Source organism: Accipiter gentilis, chromosome 6 (assembly GCF_929443795.1).
Source record: "Accipiter gentilis chromosome 6, bAccGen1.1, whole genome shotgun sequence".
NCBI classification, from domain to species: domain Eukaryota; kingdom Metazoa; phylum Chordata; class Aves; order Accipitriformes; family Accipitridae; genus Astur; species Astur gentilis.
In genome coordinates, this window is record NC_064885.1 from 20431141 (window position 1) to 20450959 (window position 19819).

Here is a 19819-nt window from a genome sequence, read left to right on the forward strand (position 1 = left end):
AAATAGTCTATTACTTTGACTTATTCATGAAACCTTCCAGGTTCTGCATAAATCAGATATACCTACATGCATACACAAGTTTTATTGTATGTACTAGCATACCTAATAGAAAATAATCAATTAGTAGCAGTTCACTAGCATATATTTACACCAAACATTTCTTCACAATTCAGGTAAGTTCCTGTATGAAACTCTCATAAGCAGTTTAGAAAAAAATCAGGAAAGACTGCTGGCACCCGGAAGAAGGAAATCCACATCCTTGATTACTGAGGGTGACATTTTGCTTTCAAGGTGTTTCATTTATTACATAAAATGGAATAAATGCATTTTTCTGCTGTATCAATTTTATTACTGGAAGGAATGCAGTGGCACTGCCAGGAACATGATCTGGGGCCTTAGGACTGAAGACCCCACCAGCCCTGAAGCAAAACGCTATTAATGAGGAACCTGTGTCACATCCTGCCAAAAAAAAAAAAAAAAAAAAAAAAAAAAAAAGCAGGAGCAGTCCTTTGTCTCTCAGAGCTGTACTTCATGCAGGGAAGAGAACACAGACAGCTTGTTCCCTTTTCAGCCCAGCAAAACTACCCCAAGCAGCACTCTGTGCACAATAGACAATGACAACATCTGCATGAGATAGGAAAGAACTACAACGACCCACATCTGCAAAACAAGAAAAAAAGGAAACATCAAATGACATTTTCTGTAAGTAAGAAGAGACCTAACATCATGTCAAATGATAACTGTTTCACATTACTAGCACCTGGTTGCCTTGCAAATTCACGACAAAATTTTGATTGTGGCTTAAGAAAGGGATCACAGGACTCGAAGAGTTAAATTTCAACAAGTACATGGACAGCTCTGTGCTCTGCTGGGCTGCTTTGCTTTATCTTACCTTCCCAGAAAACTCACTGCTTTTATCCATTTGTTAAAAGAGACCATGAATGATATTGTACAAAACTCAGGCTTTCCTAGGCAAGCGTTTTATTTCACCAATACTCAGGCATGTCAAATGTAACAAAATTTAAGGTCCTCAAAGCATCGGTGTCACAGCCACATTTAGAAATCTTAAATGACATTATAAATCCAAACAAACCATCAAACAACAGTATGGCATGCAGCCAGAGATTTAAGCTCAACTGACACAGAGCGACTGACACACACTCAGGCACACTGGGACATTTGGACTTTTGTGATAACAAGAGATAGTAGTCCCACTGTTTCAGATAGTATGTAATTTCCTGCTCCATCAATGCAGCATGCATCCATGCAGTTTGCTTTATATATAAGGCTTTATATTTTTTTATTCACTGCATTGACCACATAATCAATTAATGTCCAATTTAAAACTAATGCATTCCATATGTAAGATTGTATTTTTAACTAAGCAGACAACACTTAAAAGCATTTCTCTATGAGGACAGCCTCTTGCAGAAAAAAAAAAAAAAACAACACTGCAAGAACAAATACAGAAGCATGATAAACAAATCCCTCTCTTTTAACAAATTTTAATTCTCTAAAGAATAGATTCACCAGCCTGGAGTATGCTCTGTCTTGTAATTGGTAACTTTTTCTTATTTGAAGGGTCAGAAAATGTGCTACCTATGTAACAGAAATGTGTGCTACAGTTTAAAACCTGATTACTTAACAGTGTTTCTGTTGTAGGTGGCATGTGGTTTTTTTCAATAAAGCATATTGTAAGACTATTTTCAAGAAAAACATTGGTACAAGAAATAGCACAATAACGTGCATAACTGCAGTGACATGTGCAAAGAGTTAGGCCACAGACAAATGAATTACCAGCACAGAAGTCTCACCGACGCAGGCTTTTAAAGCTATAACAAAGGTAAAAGAACACTAGCTGTATAAGCAAAGACACAAAAGCAAATTCAGTCTTTCTGTTTATGACGTACCATGAATTACCACAACATAAAAAAGTTCTAACTTTTTTTCTCTGCATAGAACTATAATCCATAAATAAACCATCAAACGAATTCAAGTATTCACATATTTCAGCTCAGAAGAGCAAATGTCCACCTTTTCCCCATGCAAAATGCTACTTAAATAACATACAAAAACCCATGTTCCCAATTTTGTGAAACAACCAGGTACAATAAACACAATTTCTTATTCCACTGTAGGCCTCACAGTTTAATTGCACTATATTAAGTCTTCAGCTAGATCTTGTTGCCTTGTTTGCACACCAAGAGTTTAAGGTGACTGTTTAAGTTTAAGCTTTTAGTAAGCTCCTAACGAGTAAAAGGAAAAAACCCTTCAGCCACTTCCTGGCTACAACTGCACATTACAAAAATCCAAGCCTAGTGAAAAAGCACATCTAACTGCTGAAGATCAAACAAAATCAACATAATTTTAGTAAGGCCAAATAATGAACTGTAAGGTTCCCCCAAGATGAATGAGCCAATCCAACAGCTGGCCGCCGCCGGCAGGGAGGTCCCATTCGCCCTCTACTCCCAGCACTGCACTCCTTCCCCACTTTTACGCCAGGGCTAGATGACCCATCCATGAGCTGATTCAACTCACTAAGCTATCAGAAAACTAACGCGTAAAAGGAAGGTAAGCAATGAGTAGTGTAGGGAATGTAGAAAAAACATCCTTTTGACCAGGAAGCAGTTGTGAACCAGCACCCTCATCTCATGATCTCACCATAGAGGCACTTTATGGCAAGGCTTGAACTGCATCAACAGCAGGACTGAAGGGGGAAGGTCACTCTCCATCAGTTATTTTGGGTGGTCTGATATTTGTCTGAATGCCCAGTGTGCCGACTGAACTCACCAAAATGGCAGAAGACAAACCCAACAAAAATGGGGGGGGGGAATTCTGAAAAGTTCTTAAAAGTACAAGGCACTCTCAGCTGTGAGCCAGAGCCAGCCCAAGAAAGGGAGGAGGAGAGGAGAGGCCTGGGGGAGGGGGGAGGGAAGGGCACACTGCCTCCTCCTCCTCCAGGTAGAGGGAGGCTGCCAACCTCTATCCTGAAATCGTATTGTGTCAATTACATTCAACAGTGTTAATAACACACAGGAGATTAACTTAAGCAATACAGTTAACTAAGTTAATCAGTCTACAAAGGCAAAACACCTAAATTCACAATAAACAGTTGGGTCTACTCCGTATACGGATTTTTAATTGACAATTTATCAGTCCATTTCTGACAAAACATGCTGCATCTTGCTAGAGAGAGGCATGTTTGTATCAAAAATATAATGCAGTGAGCTTGTGTTTGTCCTGAGAGAAATAATTTCCCCTTAGAACCTGTTCTTTTGTTGTATGCCTCTTGGATTAACAAGGATCATTAAGCCACTATTGAAAACAATAATGGAAATCAGTTTTCATCAGGTCTTACTGTTACAAGCAGCTGTTAGTTCAGCTAGAATTCACCCTGTGAAGTCTGGTTAGAATGATAAAAACAGAAATAGATCAAGAAATTATGCATTTTTAAAAGCATTGCCTCACTCTCAGACATGCCCAGCATCCAGAAGGAAGACTGACAGCTATTCCTTTGATCCAAGAACCATTTTTTATGCAAGCTACCACAGTCCTTGGGAAAAGAATATTCAAGTACTTCAAAGCCAGAAGCAGACACCATATTAGCTATTCAGCCCTCTTGTACAAGATTATAAAATTTTACTGGTCTTCAAAGTATTTAGCCAGACTTAAGGTACTGACTGTACTTTCTGTAAGAACCATTAGCAAGAAGAGCAGCAGCTGCCCTGTGCTGCACCAGGGCACATGCAGCAGCTGGCATGGCAGGACAGCACCCAGATGACACTCTGAAGCATCCGAAATGCCACTGCCAGCTCATCACTGCAAATTCCTGGCTACAGCACATCTTCCTGAAAGGCCTTACCACTTCTAACTGCAGAAGAGTAGTTGACCGAAGAGAGCATCCATCATTTCCTTCAATATGTCATTTAAATTGAGTACTCACATTCGTCATTAAAGCATTCTTCCACATTTTTCACATGCTCTTTTCTACTACATCTTTCAGTGTCCTGGTTCTGGATATGTGGTTTCCCATTAGATGAAACAATTTTCTAGAGCCTCAGAATTGTACCACAATAATTTTTCAATTTTCTTTTTGATATGCTAAACAAATTGAAACATGACAGCTCTCATCCAAAATATATGTCTAAGTAGTGTTGTTTATTAATACAACCTCACATGCAAACCCTTCCTATCATGAAGGAAATAAGACTGATAAAGAGCAGAAGCCACACCTCAATCTATTTCAGGGCTCCAGCATGAACTATGTAGTATAACCATGGCTTTACCCACATAAGCATGCCATTAACAGAATGGGTAAGGTTGTAAATGGTAATTACTGGCACTACCAGCTGGCAAAATTTAAGAGTATACTCCAGCTCTTTAAGAGTATACATTTTTGCTATCCTCTAAATACTTCTGCACATCTTTTCAGTATTTCTTTCAACATTAACTTTAAAACATGGATAGAAGGACTGCATCAACTGTGTCATATAAGAAGTAAAACTTCTGACATACTAAACGGCTAAAGCAAGCAATGTTCTGTTTGGATCTGTTGTGAGAAATGTAATTTATACATTTTATTGCAAGACAGGTATGTTCATCTCATACCTGGCATGTCCCACCCACCACTGAACACTAGCATCTTCCTTAAAATTCACTATTAACTTGTTCTATCAAGTCTGCAGCACACAAAAGCTTTAATCTGATTCAAAAGCAGTTTCACAACTCTGCATCACAGAATTATTCGTGGTGTGACCCACTTAAAGATTAAAATGGAAGAAAAAAATCCCCTAAGAATGGTAACTTAATTCAGAGAAAAATTAAAATCATGAAGAAAAAATTCTCTGCTGTAACACGGATGAACAATTAAGTGAACAAAAAAGATCAATTAACAGATTCAGAAAAAAAGGAAAATTGCAAAATAAATTTCTATATAAAAATGAAATACATTATGCAAGATAGCTTCTCGCTTTCTGAAAATTTCAAAGCAATTAAGTCCCCAGCAGTTCACAGGCCTGCTTCTTTCTTTAACACCAAATGCCAGATGACTCCTTTCATTAAGCAGGCTTCTTTCTTTCTTGCCATTCAATTACTCTACTGATCCTTCTGCCTCAAGAGCCTACTTCTCCAGCAGACACCTGCATCGTGCTGGGGGAAGAGAAGGGCAGCTACTGCCATTAGACTCTATTAGCTCACTGCAGCCTCCTAAAACTATGTTATACTTTGTGACTTGTACATTATTATACTCATTGCAGTTTAACACACAGCTACAGAGCCATTGCAAAAACTTAAGTAGAAATTGGTTTTAAATAAGGCTGCTGCTTTTAATGGGCTTCAGAGATCCAGCATAAGCACAGAAGATTGTTAACACTAATGCTTAGGATCTGAGATCCCAGCTCTTTCTCCATATTCAAGGAAACCTTATGACTCAGCTTTTTTCCCTGGTGTACTGTTTAGAGTTACCCCACCCATTCACTTCCCCATGAATCTTACTGCTATATTGCAATATGGTATACAGACAAGCATGTAAATGTGTCACCCATTCCTTGGTAAATCTATTTTTTAAAAAATATTAATCACAAGTTTCACCACAAGAAGTAACTACTATCTCTAACACACTGCGCATAAAAAAGAACGTACTTTGAGCTTCAAGAAAAGTTGTCAGATGATATGCCTACTTCTGGCCAGGTTGAAGCTCAAATAATTTCCTCATAACCTGGCATTACAGTCAATCCCCTGTTGGCTCAGATGCCTTTACCGCATCATCACAAAACCCAGAATATTTGTTATATGACAAAAATGCTGCAATTATGTACGTGCCATTCTACCCAGACTTGGAAGCAAAAATGCAAAGCAAAAGAGTCTCCTTCGTAACTATTTCTATTCCTCGCATCAGATTTCTGATATACATCTAAGGGTTAATTTTGAGAGTGAAGAAGTGGCAAAAGGAGAGGCAGAAAGTACACTGCAGTTTAATCTCTGACTTAATTTCACAGAGTACAATATGGTCTAGAGTTAACATGTTCCAATAACTGAAGATGGCTATATGAATATCAGAAACCACACAGGCAAATGACAGGAAACCCCACTAGCACCACAACGTCAGCATTTAGTTCTAAGCAGAAAGCTGGTGCAATGGACAGAGGAAAAATAGATTATCTAAAACATTAATTAGTTATGTAAGGAAGGAGGATGAGAATCCTAAGTACTAGCACAAGATAGGAAGGGAAATGCATGTGCGCTTTTGGGGTGTTTTGTTTTGAAGAGAAGTTGAGAACAACAAAAATGCAGGAATGGTCCTGGGATTGCTCCAGGTGCAATCCTCTAAGGTGCAATTTTCTTCAGAGAATATTATCTCAATAAACAAAAATTACACTCAGTAAAGCCATTCTCTAGAAGCACAAGTAACAAAGCTAGGGAAAAAAAAAGTCAAAATGGATAAAGTATTTACCCAAATGTAGTTTCAGTAAGAATCATGTCATAGTATTACTTTTGAAAGTAACATTTAAAGAAAATCAACAATATTTTTCCCATGGTTCCTTTACTTCCTTCGGAGGCCAAATTCTGTGGCCAGCTAGAAACTTCTAATGTTCAACAAAAGTTTATCTAAGTTCAACACATCATAGTTCTTCATCTAATTTACCAGATCTTACAATAGATCTTTAATAAACATAACCTACAAAGAAACAGTATCACTTAAGGAACGACAACATTAAAGCATAAAGTTAATGGGCTATAAAACAGCGATCCTGATGTAGCTCAGGAACATCCTAAAAACACTTACTTAAGAGCTGGGAAGATATATCAAGGAGTATCCACCTTCCCTAGCTCATTACTACTGGCCCCTGTCATAGGCAGAATATAACAAACTACAGCAGTCTCTGCTCTGACATATTATACCTGTGAAGGCTTCTCTTCCAAAAGAATTTGGGAGTTCACAATTAAAGACTATTTATGTTAAGACTACTGTACAATTCACCTCAGTTCCAACAGCCCTTCACAAACTAGCTGAGATGACATGCAGTCAAGCATAGCTTAACATCTCTGGGTTTACGTTTGTGCATTAGCTTGACATAACTAGGGCTGAAACCAACAGGCACAGAAAGCTGTGCTGCAAAAAGATGTCGTCAATCGGTCAAACTCCTGAAAGGTGACTCTGAGACCATGGATGACTCCTCAATTCTGCCGTTTTTACCTCTATTGAGAGATCTCACTGGCATGACACAAAGATTAAAATGTAAGTTGTTCTGAGATCAGCTCTCATGAATCCAAGCTGCTTCTTGCTACACAAAACCCAGAGAACTTGGCACATTATTCAAGGATTACATATCTCCTCTGCAAAAGGGAGTTCCTGACAAATAACCTATGGGAGTTATGTACTGAGTCACAGAGAAAGCAGGAGAGGGCAATCAATAAACAACTCAGAATCATGACTCCACCATTACTGTGAATCCTTCCTTTCTAGTCCATTACATCCTCATTCAGTAAAGGGAAAAAATTGTTCAGTTAATTTTTTTTTTCCTTAAATTATCTCTTTCTTAGCACTAGGAGCTGATGTACAGGCAATATCTGAGCTGATCCATAAGGTCATTATCCATTTGATGAATTTGCATTCTGTCAAACTATTTTTTGCCATGATCCCTGGCACTTAAAACACAGTTTTGATGACAGTACAAAAGGTTTACTGACACAGCTCTTAGTAAATCCTACCATTGCAGATACAGCTTATATTAGTAAAAAACACAACCTCTGACCATGATAACTGCAACTGTCATGGGGCTTTACTGGTTAAGTACCTTTTTAAAGAGTTCTCTTTCCTTCACACTGCCAGCCAACATCAGTACCACCATAAATCAAGTGTCTGATTTTCCCAAGCTAGCTGTGTGGAGGTATCTTTTAGTACAGAACTTTCAGCCAGCTTATCCTCAGTTGAGAAGTCCTGCTTCCTTTTGAGTACACTGTACAAAGGACAATGTGGCAGATGGGAAAACTGCATGAAGATTGGCAAAATCAGCGGCTAGGCAGGAGAAACCTCTCTTTTTCTCCTAAATACTCAAGATCAAGAATTAGTTTCCTGGGCATCACTTGAAACAGAAAAATAAAAGTCAACACATTATAGCCAGAACACATCTGTAATATTCAGATGTACATCTCATTGCTACCAAGACACCAAGGTGTTTTGTAAGAAATAAACTTATGAGAAGTAGCTGGCTGAAATTTAGCCTGAACAAAACTGTCATGGGCTCAGGAAAGAGAAAATACATTGATAATATTATCTCCCTTTTCAACTAAACTAGAAGTCATTACTGAATTCATGATCAAACTGTGTGCCATGATAATAAAAATTAAACAAACAAGCAAACAAAACAAAAACCTCAAAGGATAATTCACTCCATTCTCCCAAGAAAAGAACCAGCCACAGTGATATAAATTCCACATAAATAATTCCAAGGTCAGTATACCTGAAGAGGCTGTAAAAAAGTGTCCTTTACACAGTTCCCTTATACCACCTCTCTTTCTCCTGCCAGTTCATGTTTGGTCTAAATCTTCAAAGTCACTAATGGATTCGATTTCTGATACATAAACCACATCACACCTCAACTGCCAAGACAGGTGTGTTCCTTTGGGGCAAGGCAGATCACAGAGCATGGAAAGATATATTTAAGAGCAGAGATGATACATACCAGGGTTAGGAGAACTATCCATGGCACAAACCTTCAGAAGAGATGAGGTGAGAGCCAGAACTTTTAACACCACGCCATTGTATTTTCCTTTTGTAGCAAATATTTTGAGGCAAAGGGAGAAGCATTTCAACTTAACCCTGAACTTCACTTCATACCATGAAATGCTCCACAGCATAGAAATCAAGAAGGGGGAATGATCTGGATTGTCCCCAAAATGTGTCCAAGCTCTTGTCATGCCAACCTAGCTAAGAGTCCTCCTGATGACTCACAAGACACCAGTCTAAAGATCTAAGATACAGCAGAATATGTCAGCATACACACTCTGAAAAGCCAGATATTCCTGAAAACGCATGTGAAAGTCCTTTTAACCTCCTGAGACCACCTTAGAGTTCTGGTTCCTGAAAGTTACTTGTACTTTAAATGGAAACAGAATAGAAACAACATGCCAGGTGCCTGTGGTGATCCATCAGATACACATACATGCTACCCTTCATGTATTTTTTCCCTTTTGGGGACACTTGAGTTATCTTTTCAGGTAGACACCATCATGGCAAGTGAAATTCTCCGCTTCCTTCACAGTAACAAATGCAAGAAAATAACAACCTTGGAACAGGCAGGTAGAAGGTCCACATAAAAAGTTTAGCATTTAAATTTATTCCAGCCAAAGATCACAAGAAAATACCTTACAGTTCCTGCTTGCTAGAACTAAGACAGGTTGCCCCGAAGTTTCAAAAAACATTTTTGCATTAAAAAAAAAAAAAAAAGCGGGGGGGCAGGGGGAATACCATAACAGAAAGGGACCTTTCCAAAAGGAAGACTTCCCAGCTGATTTTACTTCAAAGCAGCTAGCAAAAGCTGTTGTAGATGTAATTCTCCAAGGCAGAACAGCCCAGAGGGTTCACAAATTGTAACTAAAACCAGAGCCATTGATACTTTCTATATAGGAGTCAGCACCTCTCCTGCAACACACCTAGAGGTCCACAAACCTAAAATGTTTGAGAGCTACCAGTCTAGAGACAGCAAGTAAAAAATGAGGCTTGTAACAAGCAGCAACTAGTATTAGGCCAGCTAACACAGTGGAAAAACTGAAGCATCTGTGAGGGACAGTTCCCTTATCTGATCTGCTAAGAGTTGGACTGGAAAAAGGAACTATCAAATTGTTTTGCAATACTAAAATAAGAGCTCCCAGCTTGCCTCTAATGCAATTACTGTGTAACGCTACCAAGAGAAACTTGAACACTAGCAGAAGATATATATCATGTCTACAAGTTTACCCAAGGAATGATCGCACATCATCTCTGTAACTACCGAAAAAAATCATTCTGGAGGACAGCAGATCTTCCAAAGTGCTGACACCAAGCTCAGGTGGAAATGCTTGCAATTTAGCTGATATTTACACTCCTACACTGTGTATTATTAATTATTTCAGCTACGTTAGTATCCTGTCAACCCCTTCTCTTCCTTAGGGCTATGTGGGGGAAAAAAAAAACGAACCTTTAAAATTGTTAATTTGTGCACCAGCTTAACACTAGTTTTATTTAAATAAGGGATTATAAAAATTACTTTGATAGTTTACAATAGTATAATGCCATTGCCTTCTACATCACCAAGAGACTTCGATCAAACCAAGAGCCCTTAAATAAAACAATCAAATACTCTAGAAATAAAAATTTGCAGCTATCAAAATTCACAGCCTTGGTAAACACAGAAGTTATTCAAAAGCCTTCTTTCAAAAAAAAAAAAATCTTTTCTATGCTAAAAGACTTGTTCTAATTACAAAGGCGAGCCAAAAGAAGTAATTCTCCAAAAAAAATTTTATACTGTAGTTCCATTTTCAACAACAAAAGTAATCAACATGAAAATGCTCAATTTAAGAAAGAGAAGGTAAGGTTATGTTTCAAGACTCTGGTTTAAAACTATAACCTAAGGTTTGACTGCAGTCAAAATGAACTATTGTTTATAAATTGTACAAGATAATCTGTAATGGTATCTTTAAAATTTCTGAAAATAACAAAAATAAAATGCATGCAGTGCCAATTTTGAAATCTGATCAACCATCCATTAGATACAGAAGTAAATCAGGGGACTTCTGAGGATTCAGGTAACTATTAAAATAACTTTTTTTTCACTGCTATGTCAAATGATTCAAATAAACAATGTAAAAGACACTATTTTGCTTTTCAAACTATCCAGATTTCCCTTTTAGCTCCTAAAATAGAGATTTTAATTTTCCCATTCACAATCATTTTAAAATTAGTTTAGTTTGGTTATCTAATTTGGGGACTTGATGAAAGTCCAGATTTTCTCAGTTTTGGTATAAATCTCAGAGGCTTGAATGCACAACACTGAAAGTTAAGAGTACCATAATAAATAGAAGTGACAAGTTGCAGAAACTTCTGCTGTACTCACTAAGACTTTTCAATGTTTGTAAGTAATTCTGAATGTCAAAAATGACCCATTTAGAGAGGAAATATTCTGTATTTCTGGCCAACAATCCTTCTCCTTGTTTGCTAAAGAGCTCAAGAACGGCTAACTCTGAAACAGATTTGACATTTCTTCCTAGATTTGATACTGTTAAGTCCTCAATGTGCGAAAATACATGAGGGGCAACTGCCAATGCCAGAGTGAGAGCAGAACTACTCTTCAGACTCCTCTCCAACAAACTCGACCACAGCAACGCTGAGACCTTATTCAGTGCAATTCCTAAAGGAAGCAAAAAGCCTTGCATGGTCAGTCTCAAAGGAAAAAACATAATACACCTTCTGTTGGATGTACACTATAAATTCATGCCTATATGGCTGTTAACATTTTTTATTTATACATATGCACACAAGCATATATACATAAAGTTCCCAAACAAGAATGAAAGCTCACTACACAGAGTTCATTTCTCTTTAAGATAGATAAAAACATATATATACAGGTAGGAAGGAATAACTAGAATCACCAGTTAGAAAGCTGGGGGGTTGGAGGCTGTGTTTTTCCCAAGGTAAAAGAATGAAGAAAACTGACATGCAATTCTTTCACAGAATTTAATACTTCAATACATTCAGAAGTTGTCATCACGCACAAACACCCTGAAGTTTTTGGGACTTTTCTGGAAAATATTCCATAATCCTGAAATAAAGAGGTTCTTTCGGATCTCAGGATGTTATTCCTCTCCCCATAACATGGGGGTTAAGAGTAACACCAGTCAGACTGCTCAGCTATGCCAGGACTCTGCTCAAAACGCTCTGTGAATGGATGCAGTTCCTAACAGAAACTGTTTACTCCAGCTCCACCCTATTACAGAGTTAGCAGAGTTTAAATATTGCTCAATGTCAATTATAGATGTAAAACGGAACTATGTTAGTCAATACTGATGAGTCAATACACTGCTTTTCTTAGAGATTACAAATCTAAATAATCACGTCCAGAACAGCACTTGTTTAGAAAACTTAGAATATTTTCAAGAAGCTTCCTTCATTGTTGATCCTTATTGATGAAATCCATGGAAAAAGACTAGTGACATGGTCACTGGAGCTTGTGTTTGCTTTCAGACCATATTTTAAGATAAGCTGAACTTCTCATGTTCGAGAAGTGAGGCCCTCGAGTCCAACACCTAACACGACGACATTTAAGGTTTTCTGATTATCTTGATTCTTTTAGTTTTCCTCCATTGTACTTTTTTTTTTTTTTTAAGAGAAGCCTTCATTCATTCCACTGCCAAACTATACTAGACTACAAAAAGGACAAATTTTCCATAGGAACTTTTCCTTATTTGATTTTCAATTTGGAAAGCATGCAAGAAAACCAGGTCCCTCAGTCAAGACTCTGAAGTACTGCTCCAGAAAGCAGAATTGTACCCCGAATCTTCCTTTCTCATTAGGCAACACACAAGCCAAGTGCCTAATGTGGTCACTACTTAAGTACCCATCCTCTTCTGGGAGTCCAAAATGAGATTCTGAGACTAACAACTAATAGTATGGCAGCAATTCAGGTGCCTGAATGACAAATGTCACTGAAAATGCACTAGAACAGCACAGCTGGTCTCCACCTGCTCCTTCGGAAAATCACAAACCTCCTACCTGTCGTGGGCAGATGCCTGGGTATCTAAAATAATACTATATATCTATGTCTAAGCAACTGAATCTCACATCACGAATGGATGCCACTGGAAAAAAAGCTTTGGAAGTGTAAGCTCTCAAGTGCTCCACCAGACAACACACACAATGTCATGCACTCAAACACAGGAGAAAATTCTCTGTGCTTAAGCATTGTTACTTGAAAAAAAAGGGGGAGAATCACCATGCTGCTGGAGAACACTGTAAAATGTACTTTCATTAGTATCTGTGAAGCAATGAAAAACCCATAAGGACCTGAATCCTCCTGTCATCAGAGAATTGCGTTTTATGCAATAAAGGAAAAGAATAAATACTACATTTTGACTAAGCAAGTAAATGCAAAGGATGCCCATTCACTGAGCGTTCTCTTGTGCACTGATGGAACAAAAGGTCCTGCTGAAAAAAACTGAGAACTTAATCAAACCTTTTGTACCAAATCAGTATAAGCAAAGTGAGGTTCTGAATACTTGTTAACTTTTGAGAGATTAACTTTGCTTTCTCAACATTTTCCTAACATAGTACTGAGCATATACAAAGTCTTTATCAAGAACTGTGCCTCAACTCTCTCCCCTACAAGGTATCTCTTTAAATTCCCCCGTAAAGTTTCTCCATCACTACCAATCTCCAGTCAGAAGAATCTTAGGACTTGAATAGCAGGTGTTACAGGTTAGAAGAAGGATGCATTCATAAACTGTGTGGGAGAAACTTCTCACTGCTCACTTGTGTTACATTCAGTGCATGTCTGTATCACTAAGGTCTCATTTCAGTAGAATAAAATCCCCTACATTTTCTTTTCTAAAATCCTACTTCTCTGTGAACAAACTCTTCTTTTGCTTTTAATCTGTCTATAGACAATATTCAATAAATTCAAAATGTTGTAGGCTAGTTAATTTTATAAACCATTACAATACACCTTTTGAAATAAATCAAAGGGAGTATCATCTGCCAAAGCAGTGAAGGGCATACTTTACATGTAACAAAGTAAAATATAATGACACAAGTAACTATTGCCTCATTTCTACAACTGTAGCAAAAACTCCTGAAACTGCTTAACCAGAGGAAGAGGTCAGACACTCCATTGCAGCAGGATGCTCTGAATGTGTGCCACCAGCACACACATCTACCGCACCATACAAGATGCTACTGATAATTCAATGTCTATAGATTTTTTTTAAAGCAGCCTCCACAGCAGATGAGCTGGGAAGCTGGCGTGGCTCTGAACGAATACTTGAAAAAAAGGTATCCATCCATGGTAAGCCTTCCCAGGTGAGCTCTTGGCCAGGGGAGTAAAGAGAAAAATGATAGGGCAAGTCGCACAGTTGGCTTCTGCCTGGCAAAATCTGAAGCGGCACCAGACACAAGAGCTGGCTGGTGAGACAGAGCGGCCTTCCGCAACTATCTTTTCAACAGGCCTTCTTTGTATTTCTATGCACTAGCATGCTTTACTTAAAAGTCAGTAAATAAAAACTTTTCAGAAAGGTGTTTCTTCAGATGTCAGTCGTTTGCCTGGGCACCTCTAGCAGCCAGAAACAGATTATTCGTTCCACATTTCTGGGAACACTTCTCAATTTTTTCATTTTATGTTTTAACACAGATAACCTCAAAGGAGATAAGGCATTTCACACACACAAATGTCTGAATATAAGTACTTCTCTCGCAATCACACATATTCAACTCCCTGAAAAGCTGACATATTAATTCAATTTGATTTATAACCAAGTTCTATCTTAGCTATTTTTAAGTGTCACGTTTCATGTCTTGCATGGTTTGCAGTTAAACTTTTATTTACATTCTTTTAGGAAGAAAAATGAATTTGTTATCAATACAAATTGATTTTAAAAAATGCACAACAGTGTAAGGATCAAAAGCAGCGCACAGCAATTTTTCACTGATGCAGCCATTTCACTGTGAAACACTTGACAGTATACCTAAACATTTTAAAATAATTCCAAGTAGTAACCCCTAAACAACTTCATCCCAAAGATGTTTCTGAACTTAGAAAAACACGTTACACTAATACTATGGTTTTGTACTAACTATAACTTCTCAATTTTTTAACTGTCTTGCTATATTTAACTTTGTAGCAATGAATTCTCTGAGTATTTGAAGGGGAGGGAAGAATTACAGAGGAAACAGATCTTTAGAAAGGAACTAGGTATTTTACTGGAAGTAGCGGATTTCCAATGAACAGAAAGATTAGCTACAGCATTCAGCGGTTTCCCCCGGAATTTTATGCCTTTGTGGACAGGCTTAAAATTTGCTTCCTTTCAGCGTATTTGAAGTCCAGAGTCAGTAGCTTTTTATAGTGTCTTCTGACTACATGAAGTATTAGATAGAATACTCAAAACAAGAGTTAGAAAGCAAACTGCAGTTGTTTAAGTAAACCTAAGCAATTTACTTTCTAAATAAATGTTGTCTAACAAAAACAGGCCAGGAAGGCTGCTGAGGAACAACCACAGTTATTCCTGTAAACACACAGTATTTTCGCTGCTTCCAGTTTGGATCAATCCTGATTTCAATCCTTTTTACATAGAGTATTTAAACAGGGACAAATGAATGTGCCATTTTATCTTAAGGTGGAATAACAAAAGCACATAAATCTGCTCAGGCTAAAGAAAGACCAAACTCACATGACACCAGTTTAAGCCTTAGGTCCTCCTGAAGCATGCATTTAAAAGCCTAGCTCAAGTCCGTTAAAATAATTCAAGACAGCCTCATCTTCTAATTTAACCTTTGTGTTTGCACTTGGGGGGGGTGGGGAAGGGAAGAGGGACGGATCTCGGCATAAAGTTTCACCTTCTAACTGAAGACATTCAGCTTCCTTCTGGCTCACATCTCTATATCTTGTGATGCAAGAAGCACAATATTGAGAGAGAAAAAAAGAGAGTGCCCAGACAGAAAGGAATGAGAGCTGAATTTGCAAACAATTCAGACTAATAAACACCCTAAATTAGACAACAAGTGGGGCAAGTAGCATTTTAAAAGTTCTCCTGTTAGAACAGCACAATCTTGAGCACTAATTGGAAAAGGTATTTTTCACGTTGCTTGAGGTTTATCTACAGCTACAAGAGTACAGTTACGGTGAACACTATGACTTAGGATCACTGAACAACTAAAAGGTTTTTGTCCAATATGATTAATACCTGGCTTCAACTTGCAGCTAAGAAGTGGTAAAAGTGCACACAGCCCACTGTTTCCTTACCAGAAATTGTTAAATTTACAAGATTTCAACTGTACGATGTAGAAAGTACAATATTCAAAATTCAACTCATGTTTTTGCTTTGCACATTATTCACATAAATAGCTGCAGGCTGTTGTGATACTATTAATCTTGAAGGAGCAGATGAGTTAAATCTTATTTTTGATAGAAAGCTGCAAGATGCTTCCAATTAGACAAAGGTAATCATACTTTAATAGCTGCTCTTGTAATTAAACCGTATTATAAAGTGTCAGAAGTACAGAAAAGGGCCAGAAGGGAATTCAAAAGGTCATCTAGGCTCCTTCCTGCCCCCTGCTTCAAACCAGCATCAAGTATTGGAGTGCCACTCCAAAAATCTACATGCCCTACAAAAAAAGACATCATTTTAGCAAGTATCTAAAGCCTTCAAGCACATTACAGAAATTATCAAAGCTTTCAGACAGATTTTACACAAAAATTAAGGCTGCAAACATCTTGTTAAAAAAATCTGCAAAAACTCAAGACAGAATTCATTCAGAAGAGAGGACACTGGTCGGTAATTCTAATATTTGCAAAAATGCCACAAAAAAAACTAGAAAGTGCAGCATGTACAGTGCAACAGTAAGGTCTCACTCGACTACCATCCATTAATTAATAAGAAACTAACGCATTAGCTTCCACGATAGAATGCAAAATAGATACCATTCCCTCCTGAATGTTTTATAAAAGCAATCAAGGAATTCCAAGAGGTGGAGTTTTCTTAATATTATCACTCGCCCACTGGGAATACACATTTGTCTGTGCTTGATAATACCCAAAGAGCATCATTATCACTCAAAGACATATTGTCACAAAGTATTACTTAACTGGCACTTTTAGTCTCCTTTATTTGCATAAATACATATATCTTAAAAAAAATATGAATTCTCTTTTCTAATTCTCCATCTACAACCATGCGTTAAATGCCTACAGAACACATCAAAGTTTCAGAACTCCAGGTCAACATAAGTAAGAGAATGTAATTAAATTGGGGGGAAAAAAAAAAAAAAATCAATGCTATCACCATTTAGAAATATTCAGCAACACATTAGTCCATACATACAAACCTACATTACAAGACCTTTATTCTGCTTTCTCCCAACACCATCAGACACAGCCTCCTCCGATACTAAGGTACTTTTTCTGTCTGACCAAGTAAAGTCCCCAACAACACATATATCACACTACCATCAAGAACACAGTTGAAATACAAGTAAATTTAAGCCAAGCGTACACTAGCTGGCTGACTCAATAGTTTCTCACGTCACAAGACAACCATGAAGCTAATTGTAAAATACAATATTCTTACAACAAGTCCACAACAGACAGAATCCTACCAAGACACAGTGCCATAGGGCATCATGCCACTCTTACAGATCAGATAAGCTGCCAATTTGTACAGGACAACTAAAAAAAAAAAAAACCCAAGTTATTTCTGACCCCAAAACTACCATGCTTATTCTAATTCACAGAATATTTCTTGGCCTTTTTTTTTTTTCTCTGTAATTAAAGGCATATGCCACAGCAACAAGTATTAGGTATTAACTAAAAGTACAGTGTTTTAAATAGTAAAAATCTATTATTTAAAAGCTTAAATGCCAAGGTGCAAGCGCAGGATGTTAAATTTCCTCTGACAGTATATTATTTCATGAGCTCTTCACATTAAAAAGGAAGATGCATTTCCTGATGATGATGAACTGCGCTGCTGAAAGAAAAACACAGGGCTTTGAATTAGAGTTTCTGACAGGTAAGTTTAAAATAACATACACACACACAAAACTCTACAATATTTTTTTGCTAATCAGATTTCATTTCTGATCTACATTTAAACTGTTCTTCCAAGCATTGTTACTTGCCTCACTGAAACTAAAGAGCCTAGGTCATGTAATTTAATCTTTGACTCATCATGCAAATTAAATCACACCATTCCCATAAAACAGCATAAAGGTTTTAAATAAATCCTACACACCTAGATGATCACTTACAAAAAATTAAATTTTCTTTGAAAAAAAAATTTAAAAAAAAACCAAAAAACAAATACCAGATACATCCTAGTTTCAATACTAGTAGGATTTCACAGATTTGTAGGGAAAACGAATGAAAAAACTTTTTTCTCCTATGGAACACAGAGATGACACTACGTTACCTTTCTATGGGGCAGTTTGCAAAAAAAATAGGATCTTAACAGCCCTCACATACAGTTATTTCTGCCCAGAGGCCTATTAGGACTACGAACATGAATAACAATTGTAGGAAGAGGCCTCAGACCTGGACGTTGAGAGGACTGCGCAAGTTAGCGCCTGCTCCGCACCTCCGATCAATCCACGTAATAAAGGACATAACAAAGACGAGGTTTTAAGCGGGTGTTCTCCTGACCAGAAGGCTAACCCCGGTGACGACTGTACACCCGCATTTCCCCCTGCCACCCGGCTGGGACAGAGCGTTCCCCCGCACTGCCCATCCCAATAAGTGCCGTGCCGTGCAGCAGCGCCTGCCTCCCACCCCAGAGCGGCCCCGTTTCTGCGGGCTGAGGTAAACCCCGCGCGGTTTCGCCTATCAAGTCGTTACCCGGGGACGACATTTGAGGAACTTCGGGATAACAGGCGCTGCCGCACCAGCGGAGCGCAGGGATGGCTCTGTGCCCTTCCCTTTCAGCCCGCCTCCGGCTTTTACACACAAACGCACGGACACCCCACACCCCCAGAACGGCACAGACACCCCCAACTCCCCAAGAAGACGGTACCAGCCGGGAGCTTCCCCACTCCCCAGGCCGCCAGCCAGCCCCGGGGAGGCAGCGCCGCCTCCGAGGCCAGTCTGGCCGGCAGGACTCGGCCGGTCCCTCCCAGCGCCGGCCGCCGCCGGGCGGGGAGAGGGGGCCGGAGCGCGGCGGGCACCGGTCGGGCCGGGACACGGCCTCCGCGGTCCGGCCCGGCCCCGAGCGGCCGCCCCGCACGCACCGGCCGCGGCGGCGCCGCCTCCCGGCCCGGGCCGGCCGACAATGCACGTCGGGCCCGCCGGCCTTCGCCCCCCCCTCACGCACCGCCCGCCGCGCCGGCCCTGGGCCCGAGCCACCGCCGGCCTCCCCCCGCCCCGCCGCGCCGCCTCGGTACCTCGGTGCGGAGCGCGGCCTGGCGCCTCCTCGGCGGCGTGTCCGGCGGGGCCTGCCCCTGGCGGCCCGACCGCCCCGGTCCCGGTGGCTTGGCGGCGCGGCTCCGGCGGCTGCAGGCAGAGGCGCGGCGCGGCGCGGCGCGGCCCCGGCTCGCCCGGCCCCCTCCCCCCCCCCCCGCCCCGCGCTCTGCTGCGTCGCAGCGGCCCTTCCCTCGCCCGGCGGCGGAGCGGCGGCGGCGGCGGCGAGCGGCGGGGCGCGACGACGCTTCCGCCCGCTGCCGCACGCCACCGCCCCCTACCGGCGCGGAGGGCCGAGGGCGGCGCCCAGGCGGGACCGGCGCAGCGGCGGGGGGCGGGGGCCGCGACCGCCCGCGCGAGTGGGTGCGCCGGGACGGACCGGCGGACGGCGCCGAGCTGCTGCCCTGTCGCCCCCGGGCTGGGGTGTTGGTGCCAAAGCACCCCCGCCCCAGGGGTTGTGTATTTAACGTCTATTGTCATGCCTTTTGTTATTTATTGTTATGTAAATGTTATTATTTGTCATGCTTTTCATTCGTTATTAGTATTCTTTTGTTCTTTACTGGCATTTAGTCTGCAGTATTCTTTTTATTACTCAATTTTTAGTAGCTAAATTTTACTATTTGGTATTTATTGGTTTATAAGTTTTATTTATTATTCTTTTTTGTTGTCTCCCCCCCCCCCCCCCTTTT

General features: G+C 40.0%; 1 protein-coding gene across 3 annotated transcripts in view; it reads right to left on the reverse strand.

The window, feature by feature from the left end:
- Positions 1 to 19258, reverse strand: part of CAB39 (calcium binding protein 39) — a 42408-nt gene extending 23150 nt beyond the window's left edge. Inside the window, exons 1-2 of one of the 3 annotated variants that reach the window (XM_049802558.1) lie at positions 19115 to 19258; positions 17342 to 17411 (exon numbers count right to left, since the gene is read on the reverse strand). The gene's annotated coding sequence lies outside the window, so the exon portion shown is untranslated. Of the gene's footprint in view, positions 1 to 17341; positions 17412 to 18747; positions 18920 to 19114 lie in introns of those variants that run through there. The other 2 variants (XM_049802557.1, XM_049802559.1) reach the window with 2 other exon arrangements.
- Positions 19259 to 19819: the final 561 nt, after the last annotated feature.